This window comes from Cydia strobilella, chromosome 21 (assembly GCF_947568885.1).
Source record: "Cydia strobilella chromosome 21, ilCydStro3.1, whole genome shotgun sequence".
NCBI classification, from domain to species: Eukaryota; Metazoa; Arthropoda; class Insecta; order Lepidoptera; family Tortricidae; genus Cydia; species Cydia strobilella.
The window spans coordinates 992326-1011277 of NC_086061.1; the positions used below are offsets into that span (position 1 = coordinate 992326).

General features: G+C 36.5%; 1 protein-coding gene across 1 annotated transcript in view; it reads left to right on the forward strand.

The window, feature by feature from the left end:
• The window catches only part of LOC134751064 (clavesin-2-like), a 95926-nt gene that overhangs the window by 52966 nt on the left and 24008 nt on the right, over window positions 1–18952 (forward strand). Inside the window, exon 2 of the mRNA XM_063686407.1 lies at window positions 1706–1751. The gene's annotated coding sequence lies outside the window, so the exon portion shown is untranslated. The remainder of the gene's footprint in view (window positions 1–1705; window positions 1752–18952) is intronic.

Genomic DNA, 18952 nt, shown 5'->3' on the forward strand with positions numbered 1-18952 from the left:
ACGAGGTCGCCGCCCTGGACGGCCGTACCGGGCTGACACCTGGCCAGGTATTATACCTTCTAATTGTAGGCTAAATTAAGGCTAAATAAGTTTAGTTTAAAAATGTAAACTTTTGGTTAAATAAAATCTTTGTTTTCAGAGCAACACAATACGTTTATTATTAGCGGATTCCTAACAATTCTTGATAATTGTCTTATAAAACGACATTTCTAGTAAAAACAAAAACATGGAAAAGTTAAGATTTACGTTCGAGGTACTAGCGACGGGCCCGGAAGGAAAAACAAATACGATGTGCATAACCTCAATCGAAGTACCCGATGGTCGTGTGTTTGAAGTTTCGAAGTCATAATAAATTTATTTATTATTAAGTAAAACAAATGTATTTTTCTCTCTTTACCCTTGTCTTACTTCTTTTTAATATACTAGCTGCGCTCCGCGGTGTTACCCGCGGTTAAGAAGTAGTCTGTGTGTTAATCCAAGGTGTAAATAGTACATTTCGATGCTAGTGCGGAAAGTATCGAGATATCTTGCCACGAGCCGATGACTGATGTTCGATTTCAGGTAAAAAAAAAAAAAATCGCGTCTGCTGGTGGAGCCGATCGGCAGAACCAACCTGCTTCGTAAGGCGCCTCTCAGTCGCACCGTCCGTACACTAAATTTAGTGGCTGATCAAACTGACTTGTTTTCGTGTAATATGTCCGAATTTTTTAAAATCAGTTTAAATGTTTTATGTTATTATTATAATTAATATAAGTTAATATAAATTACATAGCTAGGAAGTAGTAAGGCACTATATATTGTATTAGGGTTAACCTGTAAGGATAGTTGCTAAGTGACAATAAATAAACAAACCAAATAAAATAAAAATAATATATATATATATATACGAGCAATTCTTGTATATATATATATATATATATATATATATATATATATATATTTATATATATAGATATACAAGACTTGCTCGTTTAAAGGTATAAGATTTAGTACCTACACAAAGAGCGCGAATCTTCACATCTGTGACAAGGTCGGTGGTTGCATGCGAATATCCTTGCCAAACACATACAATACAATTATATATCCCTGCGTAAAAAAAAGAACTATATGGTAGATGTGGTAGTAGATACCACATACTTATGATATCTTCTTGCCAAAAATTGGATTGTATTGGATTGGATTTTCCTTTTGCTATAATATTTCCCCTGGAGTTTGATAATGATGATAAGCAATTAATTTAACGCTATAATAAACGAGACTTAAAAATCAAAAGCCCATAAACGAGGTCGGAGAAAGTTGAAACTGACGCGATGCTACTGCCACAAGATGACTGTTGAGTGTTGACCAATCAGAACCGGTCTTGACCGCGCCATTTAAAAAAAATCATTGAAATTCGAACACCCAATTGAGAGCTGAAAGGTTTTTTATTGTGCTGCGATCAGATGAGAAACGAATTGTGAAAATTTATACTGAAATTCGTTACTTGCGTTTATTCTTTAGAATCACCTGAATAAGGCGTACCTAGTACGCTAGTACATCGTTGGGATCCTACGTCAGTGTTCCGCTGACACTCGGTGCGGTAGTATCTACGTCTACCACACCATAGCTCAACTTTTTTAATTTAAGTTTTTGACACTTTCGAGCCAGTGCCAGTCTTTGTGATAATTTTATTTGTAAATATTTAGAATTATTTGCTATTGCACCGAATTGGAAGTGTGATAGTTTTGTGGGAAACCATTGGAATTTATCAGGTAAGTTTCACATTTTTTTTAACGTTGTTTTTAAGTAAGCCCTTTTTCGAAATGTAGGGTAAAACATCCATTAACAGGCACTCGAAATATTAAAAAGAAAGACCAAGATTTTGCTAAGTTAACACTGTTATCAGCTTATAATTAGGTACCAATCGAGTCCATTAAATGGAAAAGTGCCGAAAATTGGTAGATTAAGAAACCAGGGTAAAATCTGATACGGGCAATTAATTAAACCAGATATAGAATATATCCGTTGTCATTAAGAAGTTTTTTAAGTTTCACTATTAAGACCCCGTATTTATTTTTTCCCCTCACTAGCTCGGAAAGGCGTCTTTTATCCTTTAAAACAAGCGGGGAAAAACGCATTTTATCCACTAGTGGGGAAAGTAATTTGACCTTGGAGCGTGTTTAAAAGTAGTAGTGTTTGACAGATAACAAAACGTAATAGGTACGTTCATAATAATGGTTCGTTCGATATTAATTATCATTAAATAAGTGGTTGAGAATTTAATAAAACATACCAAATTTACTTTGTTTAATGATTTTAAGTCATAAACCTTAAAATTCCATAAGAAACATTTGCTTTTTTATAACGATGTTGAATATAATTCTGAACGCACAAGTTGTCGATCAAAACGCATCGTCAGAAATGTCAACAATGTCTACAATTTTTTTACATAATGTTATACTTTATTGATGATTATAATTAACTTTAATGCTTATACTTTATTAATGATTATAACTAAAATTTTTTTCATGTTACAATTTCCTCGCTATAGTGAGGTGAAATAGTTATTTGTTATACAAGGGTGCAAAGTTGTATTTTACCCGCGAGTGTGGAATTGAAACACGAGTAAGCGAAAGGATTCTATAGTTGAACCACGAGCGAAGCGAGTGGTTCTAAAATAGAATCCTGAGCGTAGCAAGTGTTTCAACACACGAGAAGTAATAGTTATTTGTTATACAAGGGTGCAAAGTTGTATTTTACCCGCGAGTGTGGAATTGAAACACAAGCAAGCGAAAGGATTCTATAGTTGAACCACGAGCGAAGCGAGTGGTTCTAAAATAGAATCCTGAGCGTAGCGAGTGTTTTAACACACGAGAAGTAAAATACATTTGCACCCGTGTGTAACACAAAACTTTTCCTCTCACTATAGCGAGGAAAGTGCAACATCCACAGGCGTTAGATCATCTTCATCACTGGAATGACTAATTTTTTTACGATATTATAACAAAAAACTCTGGAAATTCTGTATTTTTACGTGAGAAGTTTTTAAGTAAAAATTTTGTTGACAATGATGACATTTCTGACGTATGAAATGTCAATGATGCGTTTTAAATTGCATCGACTCAACTTATGCGTTCAGAATTAGTATATTTAACATCATTATTAAAAACAAACGTTTCTTATATAACTAAGGTTTATGACATAAAATCATTAAATAAAGCTAAATTTGGTATTTTTTATTAGATTCTCAAACTATTTGTTTAATGATAATTAATATCAAACGAATTATTATTATGAGCGTTTTACGTTTTGTTATCTGTCAAGCTACTTAAACATGCTCCATCCAAGGTCAAATTACTTTCCCCACTAGTGGATAAAATGCGTTTTTCCCCGCTTGTTTTAAAGGATAAAAGACAATTTTCCGAGCTAGTGAGGGGAAAAGTTTTTTGTTACACACGGGTGCAAAAGTATTTTACTTCTCGTGTGTTGAAACACTCGCTACGCTCAGGATTATATTTTAGTACCACTCGCTTCGCTCGTGGTTCAACTAAGAATCCCTTCGCTTGCTCGTGTAACTCGTATTTCAATTCCACACTCGCGGTTAAATACAACTTTGCATCCTTATATAACAAATAACTATTTGTAAATTTACCGAGCAGCAATGTAGGTACTGCAAACATTACGAGACATGACATTACAAGATAAGAGCTTTTATAGTAACTGCCAACAAGCGTTGACAGTTACTTGTATAATGATTAAACCTAGAGGCAATACTTACCTCATTCATTGAAGGTTATGGAAACCCTTAGTTGAGATTAGGTCTACTGATGATCCGTTTAACCTGTAACCTGTAATATGTGTGTGTCAACTGTCAAAAATCGTGAGTTGAAACCTCGTTTGTGCTGTATAGAGAGGACAATCGTTCTTGAAAATAAGATCGTCCAGGATCAGGACCCAGACAAGAGGCTAAACTGGCTTAAGGCATAAGGGGTTTCCTATATCGAGTAGAAAAAAAGTAGGATTTTTAACGCAAAAAATATATTTGTACTGCTCGCCTGAATAAATCAATCCTATATCTACAAAAATAATTAAAACAAATGGATGAGATAACGTTAAAACCTAATAAGAACAACTTTGAATTTTTGCCCTTAATTGGATCATAAGTAGTTTTGTTACATCCTGTATTTTTAAATAATAAATAATTCGCACAGACACGTTCTTACTTTTTGACCGGCCACAACACAGAAAGCTTTCACTTTTTGACCGGCCACTTTTTAATGTGAATCATGTTGCATTCCGAACTTTCGAACTAACCTATTGTTATTAAGGAGAAATTAGTATTAAAATGAACTGACTGTCATGAATTGATTGGAGACTTTTTTTAAATCCAAATCGTTCCTTCCTACTTGGCGTAACTCAAATAAGGAAACGATCTCCAACCTAAGGCTGACATGGAGACGATCGGAGATGAGTGGTCGTGTGGGAATCAACCAATAAAAAAAACATTTATTCTGGCGAAATAAATCCTATTTTTACATTTATTATTCCTTTTATACCACGTCGGTGGCAATCAAGCATACGGCCCGCCTGATGGTAAGCAGTTACCGTAGCCTATGAACGCCTGCAACACCGGAGATATTACACGCGCGTTGCCGACCCTTTAAACTGTTCTGTTAAACTGCAAGACAGTTTGTTGGCAGAGGGGACTACCTTAAAACACAGATGGGTAGTCTTAGCTTATTAGTTGCCTGTAGTGAATACGTCTACATCAATTTAAACTTGAATTTCTCCTTTTGTAAGTCTCCATCCCAAGGCCAATACCGTTGACGGTTGCCCAAGTGTTAACGCAACGTGTTGTGACAGTCTGGTTAGCATTAGCACATGGGTCGCTGTTCACGACACAACCAGTCGCGACAGGCCGATTCGAACGTACACTGACATCAGAATGACATCTAGCGTAGCGTACGTAGACCGAGGGGAATCGGATCAAGATGAAATAAGTTTTAGGCGAAAAAATCATTTTTCCCCTCACTAGCTCGGAAAGCCGTCTTATATCCTTTAAATCAGCGGGGAAAAACGCATTTTATCCACTAGTGGGGAAAGTAATTTGACCTTGGATGGAGCGTGTTTAAGTAGCTTGACAGATATCAAAACGTAAAACGCTCATAATAATGGTTCGTTCGATATTAATTATCATTAAATAAATGGTTTGAGAATTTAATAAAAATACCAAATTTAGCTTTATTTACTGATTTTAAGTCATAAACCTTAAAATTCCATAAGAAACGTTTGTTTTCTATTAATGATGTTAAATAACGCGCAAATTCTGAACTCACAAGTTGAGTCGACGCAATTTCAAAACGCATCATTGACATTTCATACGTCAGAAAGTCAGAAATGTCAACATTGTCAACAAAATTTTTACTTTAAAACTTCTCACGTAAAAATACAGAATTTCCAGAGTTTATTGTTATAATATCGTAAAAAAAATTGTGATTCCAGTGATGAAGATAATCTAACGCCTGTGGATTTTGCACTTTCCTCGCTATAGTGAGGTGAAAAGTTTTGTGTTACACACGGGTGCAAATGTATTTTACTTCTCGTGTGTTGAAACACTCGCTACGCTCAGGATTCTATTTTAGAACCACTCGCTTCGCTCGTGGTTCAACTATAGAATCCTTTCACTTGCTCGTGTTTCAATTCCACACTCGCGGGTAAAATACAACTTTGCACCCTTGTATAACAAATAACTATTTGGTACAAGCTTTTATTGCTGACTGTAATTTTCTTTCCACAGGCAACTAATACTCATCGAGCCAATTCTAATAACCCCAAACACAATTAGGTTGCGTTGTTTTGTCACACAGTTCCTATGACCACCTCCTATCTCCATCACCCGACTTACATATGTAAGCAAATTTTCAGCTTCATCGGAAACCGGGAAGTGGGTCAAATTTAACTTGCGAGATTTGATTACAGTACGAGTACAGATACACAACGGAACAGGTGAAAGTAAAAAAATAGGCTTGTAAAATCCTTTAATATTTGAAATATTTCAAATATTGCATTGATAATTTGATATGAGCGCACTCAAATTGCCGTAGCCGTAGTAGCCGTAGGTACGTCTCTCCTCTTAGCCTGTGACGTCAGTTATAAGTGTAAGTATAGTTGGTCAAGCAAATCTTGTCAGTAGAAAAAGGCGCGAAATTCAAATTTTCTATGGATCAATAATCCTTTGCGCCTACATTTTTTTAAATTTGTCGCCTTTTTCTACTGACAAGATTTGCTTGACCAACTATAAATTACCTATTATTGTGCAGCAAATATATGTGCTTTGTTTGAGTAATATTTTAAATATCAGCAAATTATTAGTCTTATCCGATTCGCCCTGTGATCCAATTCGCCTCGGTGTATAAATGATGTCATCAGTCATACAGATATCGTGCACTTCGCTACGTACTACGTACTTCGTAGTTGCCCGTACATGTATTGGCGCGAGCGAGACGCACTATAACTAAATGACATCGTACAGATGTCATTCCGATGTCAGTGTACGTTTAAATTGGTATAAATCGAACGCGAGTTCTGTGATTACGCGTAGTTATTACAGATGTCGTGTCAAGATAATTATGTTGGTAATAGCCTGATAGCCACATATTTTAAGGACACGGTCATTTTTAACCGACTTCAAGATTTCAAAAGGAGGTTATCAATTCGGTTGTTTATGTTTGTTACTCCATAACTCCGTCATTTCTGGACCGAGTTTGAAAATTCTTTTTTTGATTGTAAGTATATACATACATACATACAGATTGGTCCCGTTTTTGTCAAAACGCAGTTCTGATGATGGGATCCATGAGGAATCGAGGGAACTCCTCAAATGTTAAAGACACATATAGTGATTTTAGTATTTTCATCAACAAATCAAGCATTTACATTGAAAAAGTGACATTTGATGAAGTGGAACTGCTGATGATGATCAGAACGGAACTCTTTAATGACGCATAGTTCAAGTTTGGCGATTTGTCTTCTTCGTTATGTTTGTTAAGAAAGTTAGGTTTTCAAGACACATTTTTGTGAAGCTCGAGTTCTGATGATGGGATCCATGAGTAATCGAGGGAACTCCTTAAATGTGAAAGGCATACATATAGTGATTTTTGTATTTTCATCAACAAATCCAGCATTTCCATTTAAAAAGTGACATTTGATGAAGTGGAACTGCTGATAATGATCAGAATGGAACTCTTCAACGACACATAGTTCACGTTTGGCGATTTATTCAGACCCAAACTTGGACCTGGACTTTTTTTGAACTGCGATCCTCACAGAACCGAACTGCTATCAGAAAAGTGGGTTAGGTTAGGTTAGAACTGTGACCCTTACAGAAACGAAATACTATCAGAACATTGGGTTAGGTTAGGTTAGAACTGTGACCCTTACAGAAACGAAATGCTAATAGAAAAGTGGATGGTATTACCTCCTTTTAGTTAGGCAATAGATGCTGTCTTTTTCATTTCATTGTCTGGAGTGCACCATCAACAATAAGTAACCTTTCAACGGCATCCCCCATTGAAGTCGGTTTTTCTTTTCTTAAAAATTATGTTATGTAACTTAAAGTACTAATAAACATAAATAATATAACAGGTTCAAAATAACGTAAAGAAACTAATCGAAGCATCTTAGCGTAAGAATTGTAAGAAAGTCGGTAAGCATATTAGATCCAAAAGTCAGGTTACATGTACATTTACAATTTGTTAACAATACTGAATGTAAAAATGCAGTAGTGATATTCATCTAAAGGTCAAGGTCACCCTGTTTTTAAATATTGTATTATAATTTAGACTCAATCTCTATCATATTATATTGATGCTAAAAATATAGAATGAAGATCATGAGAGACACGAGAGTGTGAGCGATGATTTTTGCAGGGTATTGTAATAGTATTTTATACAATGTCGTACCTTCATTAGGCCATTCAGGAAGCTTCGTGGCCTAAACACGGTACTTGATTGAAAAGCTTGATTATATCATTAGTGTAAACAATACTTTCTTTACTATAAAACCTAAATAATTAATGAAAATTAGGTAAGTAGCTATCTCAGTAGTACAAAAGACATTAACGCGTGCATAATATATGAATAGGTACCTATTATTGGTATTACGTGATTACCACGCCACGTGATTGGTCTAATTCATTATAGTTGACTAAACCGTTTGGAAATGAATATTATAGTTGAGTTTAAGTACCCAATTACAGTTTAGTATACGAAATCTTAATTCAACCATTACATTACAGTCGATGAGTAGAAAAAAATCTTAGCGAGAGTATCACTTTATATCACAACTTTCAACTTAGGTACCTATTTAGTTAATACTTTAATGGGTCGCGTACGTTCTTTTTCAGTTTATAGATATAAGTACAATATTTGACAGTTTTTATAGATTAATGCTGTTAATTAGCTAAGCGGGAAATAATGTGCTTATTGTATAGCCAGTTGCGTATTACCTTAATGGAATACTACTTAAGTACGTAATGTCTGATTAATACTTATTATGTAATGTTAATATAATATCTGGTTCTCTATTACCAATCGTCAATATCGTCATAGGTTACCTTTTACCGTGGAACGTCACATTTGATAGATTTTTAGAGGTTTTACGAGATTTTTCCAGAATGGAAAGAACCCAAATACCTAAGTATCTAAACGGCACATTCTAGAAATAGACTATGTTAGGCTTAGGCGGGAAATAGTAAGTAAAGTATGCCACTCGGTTAGTCAGTAGGCCTGTTATGTAATGGTGCGTTCACATGATGGCTTGACAACTGTGTACTAAAACTTGAAAGTAACTTCTGAACTAAGTCTTAAGCGCTTTTAGAGCAGAGTAAGATATGTTAAGCATAGCTTATTTATTTCAATGCCAGTAAGTGACGCTATATTTTTAAAACGAATATAATGTCAATGCGTAGATTTAAAAAAAAAATTACATTGTTTCGCGAAATTGTTACGAATTTAATGTCAATGCAAATAATTCATAACGTTACCTATCTTTGGGTCACAAGACCTAATAGCCTCTAGCCTTTACGATTTTGACGATTTTGACAATTTGCTAGCGTGAGCGTAACATACTTTCCATGTATCTAGCTCGACTTGCCATATTAGTGCGAGTGAGATGTATAGAAAGTAAATTACGCAGACGTTAGCGAATATTATGTCGGTTTGATACTGATAAATGATAAACCAGTCGTGGTAAGGCTACTGATTATTGGTGTTAGGATTGTTAAGTCGCTAACAACAGTAACGTATATATCTAATCTACGTTTTTGCGCCCGCGCATGCCACAGTACGCTACGCGATCTCGTTCGGCTTCGCTACTTTCACTGAGATTGCGCGGATTTTGGTCTCATTTCGGACAATTTCGCTAAGCAACAAAAGAAATATGGCGGTTGTAACTTGTAGAAAGTCTAGTAAATATATTCTGTTAAAGGTCGACGAAATGAGAGTGCCATTAAAATCCTTGGTATGTAGTTATTTATTATTTTACACCGCGTCGGTAGCCTATGGCATTAAGGTTTATTAAGCTAGAAACTCATGTTGCTGCCGTTTTAGATCTGCACACTCCTTTTTAGGTCAGAAGTCCGTCCGTAAACTTCGGTATTCTAAAAACTTTCATGGCCCTTGCCATGAAATAATTTTGCACGACCCGACTCCTTTCCGTTAATCTATATTAAATTTAATATGAAATATTAGCATGATAAACTATTATATTTTCAACTATATTCAATATATATTTCATTCCAGGAGACTTTTATTTCCTATTTATTTGTAATTTTATGTGCCCACGTTTTGGCGTGTTCAAGCTTTACGAGCGAGATGCATAGAATAGAAACTATAGAAAGTAAGTTATACGCTCACTCTAGCGAATATATGTCAGTCTCAAATTCGTGGTAAGGCTACAGTACCTATATTAAGTACATATCTCCGTATTGACATACTGGAAAACTTAGGATATATAAATATTACTAAGTTACTAATGAATATTCACTGCACGTATTGGAAGACCTTACCATCATGTTATTCGAGAGCAACTGATAAAAGGCCGGAATTTCTGGAGTACGTTAAGAATTTTTCTAAATCTTTTAAGATGATGTGTGTCGCCGCTAAAGCCTTGTCCAAAAAGATCCTAAATTCTAGTGATAAAGTTAAAACGGTATGGCAAGTAATCAGCAATTAAACTGGAAAACGTAAAATGAAGGATCCGCACTACAACCTACGAATTGCTGACACTTTAGTAAGTTCCGACCGTGAAGTGGCAGATCATTTTGAGCGGTTTTTCTCGAATATACCGGTAGAAACGACAAAGTCTCTTAATTCATCGCCAGACGTCGCTGAAGAAATTTTGAAGACAAATGTGGCGGAATGTACTTACAGAAATCTTCCAATTTTCGTTTGTCACTTCGAACATTGTTCTTAAGACTTTTAGGTCACTAAATTTAAAGAAAACAAGATCTTTGGGGCCTGTCAGTCAAAGTATTACATTACATTATTGAATCGATTACACCATACTTGGCTGAGATTTTCAACAGATGCATTGATGCTGGAATTTTTCCAGATATTATGAAACATAGCAAAATTACCCCGCTGTTTAAATCAGGAACGAGAACAGATCCCACGAACTTTAGGCCAATACTACCGGCATTAAGCAAAGTGTTCGAGAAACTTATTCTGAATCAACTATTGTCACATTTCAACAGAAATAAACTGCTTGATGGCAATCAATTTGGTTTTACGAGAGGTCGATCTACGACTGACGCCGGTGCGGTACTTCTAAAACACATCTTTGACGCCTGGGAAAAAGCTCAAGATGCTGTTGGAATTTTCTGTGATCTGTCAAAGGCATTTGATTGCGTTGATCACGAAAATTTTAAGAGAAAATTAAGCCGCTATGGGATAAAAGCTAGTGCCCTTGACCTAGTGTCATCGTACCTTTCGGATAGAACTCAGCGAGTAGTTATTAATGGAACTCAATCGGCGGGGTCCCCGGTAGCCCTCGGAGTGCCTCAAGGTTCAATTTTTGGTCCCTTCCTGTTTTTGGTATACATTAATGACTTACCAAAAGTTGTGCAAGATAGACATGATATAGTATTATTTGCAGATGATACTTCCCTTATATTTAAAGTGGACAGAAAGGAAAACAGCTTCGAGAGCATTAATGACGCGCTATCCACCATAGTAAACTGGTTTACGGCAAACAATTTGCTTTTGAACGCCAAGAAAACTAAATGCATCAAGTTTACCCTACCTAACGTCAAGCAGGTAAATAACAGCAAAATTAAAATAAAAGGTGACACGCTGGAATTTGAAGATCGAACTGTTTTCCTGGGAGTCACTTTAGACTCAAAACTGCAATGGCATGCACATATATCCACTCTAGCCGGCAAACTTAGTTCAGCAGCCTATGCAGTGAGGAGAATCAGACAGCTAACAAACGTAGAGACGGCCAGGCTGGTATACTTTAGTTACTTCCATAGTGTTATGTCGTATGGAATTCTGTTGTGGGGAAAAGCGGCAGACATTTAGACAATATTTGTGCTGCAAAAACGAGCTGTACGTTCCATCTATGGACTGGGCGCTCGAGTATCCTTAAGAGAGAGATTCAAAGAGGTTAACATTCTTACCGTTGCATCTCAATACATACTTGAAAATATTATGTATGTTCGGAAAAACATCCACGAATTCAAGCTTAACAGTGATATCTATAACTATAACACTAGAAACAAACATAAACTTGCTGTGCCCGCCCACCGCCTCCGTAAGGTTAGTACGTCTTTCGTCGGGAACTGTACACGTTTTTATAACAAAGTGCCCGCAGACATAGTAAATTTGCCACATAACAAATTTAAGTCACATGTTAAGCGCTGTTTATCAAGTAAGGCGTACTATACTGTAAAAGATTTTATAGACGATAAGGATCCCTTTAAGACAGTAGCTTGATCTTTATAGTATGATACAAATTTAAGCAACATTTGTTTTTGTTTTAGTCCTTTTTTTCTGTGAAATAACCATACTACATACTAGTGTCCAGTAGAACTGACTCAAAAGACCATCATGCTCTCGCTTGATTGTATTGTTTTAGTTAATTTTAGTTTTGGACACTTAGAGACCTTACACACCTCTAAGATTTTATTTTGATTGAAATTTATTTTATATGTAATAATACCTATATTTTTAATGATTCTGACAGGTAGTAGAGACCTTTACATCTCTATGTCAATTTAAATTTGTAATTTAGTTATTTATAGGTAGGCATACTTCTTACGAATTATGTTAAGATTATGTGGCGCTGTGCCGTCTTTAATATAACATACGAGCACAAATGTTGTATCTCACTGAATTAATTTACTTTATATATATTAATACAGCCCGGCAACTTGAACATGTCATGCTCGCTTAAGTCTTTGCTTACGGTGGCGTCGTTGATCGGGTCGCCACTTTCCCGAATGAAGGTTGAGGGAGACGATGGCTGAGATACGCGTCATACTCGTGAACGGGTGCTGTTTGTGGAGACCAGTCTGTTTCCAGGGCTTCATTTTACCTATGTAACTTTACTTTTGAGTGGCATTACGGTGAGGCACTTCATTCGGTTCTTGTCTGTTTGTCTGATTGAATATCTTATCTTTTTATTAATTATATAACAATTCAAGTCTTGGAGACCCTTTACATCTCTGGATAATTTGATGATCTTTTTTATTATTATATACATTTTATCTCTGACACCTAGAGACTTTTACATCTCTAAACAATTTTAGTACTTCTGTTGTTTGTATAGTTTTTATTAGTTTTTTTGTGTAATTTGACATTTATATTTATGTAATTGTTTTTTTTTTGTAATTTTGGGTTAATTTTATTGTTTGTAAAAATTGACATGTAAAAGTGCCCCTGTGGCCTATTTGCTGAATAAATGTTTGATGTTGGAAACATTCATCTTAGACAACGTGGGACCTTATAGACTAGACGAATGTACATTTGTGTGGGTGTCAATGTAAAAAATTCTGGTTAAGCCAGTTTTTATGGAATTCTCCATAGGATTCGTTAAAAACTGGCTTAACCAGAAATCAACATTGACCCATGTCAATAAAGCACCTATGTTTAACTATTTGATAATTATGCAAATTATAATTGGTTTCCATGTTGGAAAACGTGGTAGAGTAGGTTATTCTCTTATTGTTTGTTTTTGTATACAAACACGTTGATAAGCAATTAAGGTTTATTCCTCAGTTCATAATTACTCGTAGTCTCAATTCGTACTGCTCGAAACTATGTAATTTACTTACTACTTATATTTTTCCGAGTATTTTTTTACGTAAGTATTGTATCATAGAGACTATACCATCCATATATTGTATATTCGGTAGGTGCACGACTGGTGTTGCCCTCCTTTTGTGGGTTTTTCTACATTAAATATTATGAAGTAAAATTTGTTCATACGGCTGCCGCAAACGTGTGACATCCCATAAGAATAAGATAACGTGTTTATGACAATCAGCGCCAGCGCCACTTCTTCCCCCATCGGACAATCGGACTTCGCAAGATTCCTATTGGTAAGGTGCCACCCACTGACTATCAGTCCGCCGGACGATATCGGCCTGTCAGTTGTTCGGAACTGTCCATTTTTTGTTCAATTGACGATTGATTGATATCGTCCGACGGACTGATAGTCAATGGGCCCCTTCTCTTTGAGGTAAATGTAAGAATTGCCAGTTAATGAACCAGAACCAGAAAGTTGGACCTGGGTATGTCCTTAAACTACGTCCAAAAGAGAGGTATGGGCACTGTGAATGACATCTCGCTTTGTGTGGTAGGGCACAGGACAGCGGATGTCATTCCAGATCTAGAGCAGAGCCTAACTGGGGAAGTACCTCCACCTTACAGAAAACCGCAGCCAAATAACACTAGACCCTACTCATAGTGTTGTGTTCCTGCCGGTGAGTAAGGTTGCCAGAGCTCAACGAGGGAGAGGAGTGTTAGGGTCGGCAACGCGCATGTAACTCCTTTGGAGTTGCAGGCATACAGGCAGGGTTGTACATAGGCTACGGAGACTGCTTAACATCAGGCGGGCCGTATGCTTGTTTGCCACCGACGTAGTATAAAATATATATATATATATCATATCAGTCCCCGTTTCGTCACGGGAAAAAATTTACGACAATACGATAAAAATATACCAAATATAAAACTTTTAAATTTGAAGCCAGTTTGACATAGACTGCAAAGAATAAAGGGTTTCAGCTCCCAGAATAATTCGCTGCACTAATCAGAAACACCCATAGACATAGTATAGTAGTTATAGACATGAAACCGAGCGACCAGGGGTAAGAGAAAGACATATTCATGTATTGACAGGTTGATGTATGGCAGCATAATCCTTTTTCTCTTTCACTTATAAATTTCGGTATTTCGCCATCGCCTCCTACCTAATATGCTGCCATAACCCGACCATGAATATAAACCCGGTCGGTGATAAGGACAAAGCATGGCACTATTTTCTCTTTCCTCTTAAAGAAACGCAATAAGACTATCTTTCTCTGTCAAAGAGTGTCAGGCCCTTGGAAACACCACTAACATTTTCCGTATACCGTGATACCGTGTAGGGTAAGTGCACTAAGTAATTGATCCTTACACGGCTGTTGATGGCTTTGCTAGTAAGAAACAAAGGAATGACACGGGTAAGACGATTTTAATGATGAATTATGTACGTGAGTTTGTTTCTAATGTGTATAGTAATGTAGACTAATCATTGGAAATTTACTGAATGATCATACATGTTTAATACATGGAGACGATATTAATATTAACATAAATATACGGTCTAGAGCCGTCTGCTATATTTGATTTCAAAATTAGAACATTGCCTATCCCAGGTAGCATTTATACGTCATTATGACGTCGGCGACGTCATTATTACGTGGTTATGACGTCACTGCTACCTGGGATGAATGAGAAAGTGAAGGTCTTCTTACATGGAAATGCATAAAAAACAGCAGACCATGCAACTTCTAAAAAGAAAAGGTTTTAAAAATTTAACTTACTACAAAGACCTAAAGACCTTTGGCTGATTCTCGGGTAGATGGCGTTGACGGTTTCGTTTGTTATTTAACAATTTTAACACATATTAGTGAAGGAACATGGGTCAAAATAATAAATACAAATTATGTAATCGCGAAGCGTCTGGTTGACGTAACTGGTGACCGAAGAGCTGGCGGCTTTCTCGCACAACGTATCAGCATTGCGATACAGCGGGGAAATGCCGCCAGCATCCTTGGTACAATGCCTCAAGGGCCTATTTTAAATTTAAGCTAGTTATTAATTTCGTTTACGTAGTACCACTGTATATGTTTCAAGAATACATATTAAGTTTATAAATACAAATAATATTATTTTGATATTTTTATTTTTAATCGTGTCGATGTCGATTGCAGTAAATTTACGACTACAAAATTTACTATGACAGTACCGCTCTATCCTATATATTCTCTTTGCTTACACAACGTATTAGCCCATTATCTATTAACGGTTTTCGTCAAGTTCCTAATAAATAATAAAAATATTTGCCTGGTTTGCGGTATTGTATACTGGTGTGGCTGTCAAATAAACATATTTTTTTTAATTATGCTGTGATCCTTCTGTAAAAAGGGATGTGTAATTATGTTTTTTTTTACTAAATTTTTTCGGTAAACTATGTATAGTGTATTAAGGTCTTGGTATAAATTAGATGTACTGTACAGTTATTGCAGGTTATTTAAAAGGAACTCTTTTTGCTGCGATAAAAGAAACTGTGAATTGGGACATTTGGGACCGGTCCGAACCAAATGTAAAGTCGCCTTGTGTGCCTCACGGAAGAGACCAGTCCAGTTTGACAGGCAAAAAAAAGTATAAGTAGGTACCTACGTTTTTAAAAGTCAAGTGCCCGTACGGTTCATTCTCTTTACTTAAATTTTGATGTTTTATTTGACTGGGTTTTATTAATTTAACTGCCCTCAGTACATAAATATGTATATATTTCTTCACCTTAATCCTTGGCAATAAGGTGCAAACATGTGTACATATGTATGATCTCAACCTGTATGTCTGTCTTATTGAATCTTGAAAGACCAATTGAATCCACTTCCTGATTTTCAATTAAAATAAAATTTTGAAAAGGTAGTCATTTAAATAAGTAGTCATGTATTAAAAATATCTCAATGCAATACAGTTGCCAAATTTCCCTATACCTTTTGATTCCCTAGTGTCGAAATATATAATAAGAAAGAATTTTTAATGACACCAGTAATGAACGATTGCGGGCAAAACTACATTATAGTGTTTCAAGAATAAAATCATCATTTTAATAAGAATTCGTCGGACTAAAATCGAATTGATTTTATTCCCGTCAAAATTATTCCGCTAATTTTGGCCGGGACTAATTCGTATGTGACAAAATTGAATGGGGATAACTTATTCTTATTCAAATAAATGTAATCATGATTTTTTATTCCAAATAATATTCCGGGAATAAAAACGTGGTCTGGGTCTGGGTACCGTATAGGCGTTACGTATGGATAGAGGTAAATAATTGTAGTTTCTTTCTTGTCTAATTTATACCTATTTGTATGCAATATAATCTTATAAATTGACTGTCACATAGTCTTGGTACCCGTATTGCTTTTAATGTGATAACTAAATCATCAGTTACAATTCAGCTGATCTGATCGAATGTTTGGTAGCGAAACTCTTCAAATAGCTGATTGTACCTAAACTAAAGTAATAAATAAAAATACATGTTTCTAAAGGTATGATGAGTAATGGCTCGATGTGGTGTATTCCTATTTCTCCCCGCCGGGCGCATATGTGAATAGGCGCTTCATATAAATCATTCCAATATGTCCCCGCCTCATGTATCGCGGCGGCCACGTGGGGTAGGAACAAATGGCCTGCCAAGACACAGGTTTGCGCGTTTACCGCAAAAAAGTTAGAGTTTGTCGTGTCACCTCGTTTTGAGAGCACTCCCCTGACTGCCGCAGCCAGCATCGGAATCCTCGGCGTCGACATTTCGAGTGAAGTCCAGTTCCGCGGCCATTTAGAGGATAAGGCCAAATTAGCCTCAAAAAAGCTTGGTGTGCTCAACAGATCGAGACAGTATTTCACGCCGGCCCACCGCCTACAGCTGTACAAAGCGCAGGTTCGCCCGCACATGGAATACTGCTCTCATCTATGGGCAGGGGCACCCCAATACCAGCTTCTCCCTCTGGACCGCATCCAACGAAGAGCGACTCGAATTGTCGACTGCCAGCGTATTTCGGAACGGCTTGACTCCTTGGCGCTGCGTAGAGATGTGGCCTCGCTCTGCATTTTCTATCGCGTGTATAACGGGGAGTGCTCCGAGGAATTGTTCGGATTAATCCCTGCCGCTTCTTTTCGCCATCGCCCTACGCGACAACATTACCATCCTTACCACTTAGATGGTTGGCAGTCCTCAACTGTGCGTTTCTCTAGAAACTTCCTGCCTCGCACAGCTAAACTGTGGAATGAACTGTCGCCTGCGGTATTTCCGGACCGATATGACCTTCAAACCTTCAAGAAAAGAGCGTACTCCCATCTTAAAGGCCGGCAACGCACTTACAACCCCTCTGGTGTTGCGGGTGTCCATGGGCGGCGATAATCGCTTACCATCAGGTGATCCGTCTGCTCGTTTGCCTCCTATTTCATAAAAAAAAAAAAAAAAAAAATGGGGAATACACTCTTGATTTTATTGTTTTCGAATTATGTTTAGTAGTTTTACTGTCCGAATTACTAACGAGACTTATGGTGTTTTTTAAAAAGTTCTTTTGATATTTAAAATTTGCATTTATTATCATACGGAAAGATAACAGGAACAGTATTCAAATCGTTCGACACCCGGGTACCGCAGTGCTAACAATAAATTCACCAGCCACGACAATCCTATTGTTACTGCCAAATTGCCAATGAGTAAACAATGACGGGCACACGTGGAAATTAACACGTCAAATAATACAATACAACTCATGCTGCGACTTTCGGTAAATCTAGCGATAAGCGTAGGACTCTTTTCTTACCTGCTCTAATTTACTATCTCATTCACTTTCCGTGGGTGTGAAAGAGATAGCATACTTAAGAGTAATAATATGTAAAATCCTAGCAAAAATTCAGTTACTTGTTAGTAATACGCTTGATAACATCTCGTCGATCGACACTTATAATGTATATATGATATTTATACATATTATGTATACCATATATATATATAACCATGGAAGATTTAAGTGGTGAATCTGTGATGTCAGTGGACAGTTGTGATGAACAAAATACTACGCGACCGGATGTTGCAGTTTCCGTTAGCACAAACTCTGAAACCAGTGCCGTATTAGACATACTACTTGATGGGAAGTTCTTTGAGCTCCATTCAAACAGTTCAAATGGTAAAAATGTAATTGCTATATGCAAAAAATGTACACCAAACAAAAACAATAAAGTAAAAGGAACCAGCCGTTCAACATCTAACTTCCTTAGTCATCTGAGAAGAAAGCATGGCTCCGGTGTGATTGAAGAGTATCGTCAGTATTTACAGCATAGAAAACAACAAAAGCGCACCAATAATGACAAAACTTTTTCTCAGGAAAGTTTCAACAGCGATGTGGTGAATTATTTTCTTAGTTCAATGATCCCATTAAGTTGTATAGAAAACCCTCATTTTAACAAAATGTTTACACATTTTGAAAAAGTTGATATGAAAGTGAAAATAATGAGCTGAAGAACCCTATGCCGCAAAATTGACAATTTATATCAAAAGCAAGTGTGCGATACCAAAACAGTATTACGAAATGTTGACAATGTGTGTACTAACGTTGATATCTGGTCGACGCGCAAAAGGAATTTTCTGGGAGTAACAGCACATTGGATAGACGAAAATTTAAACA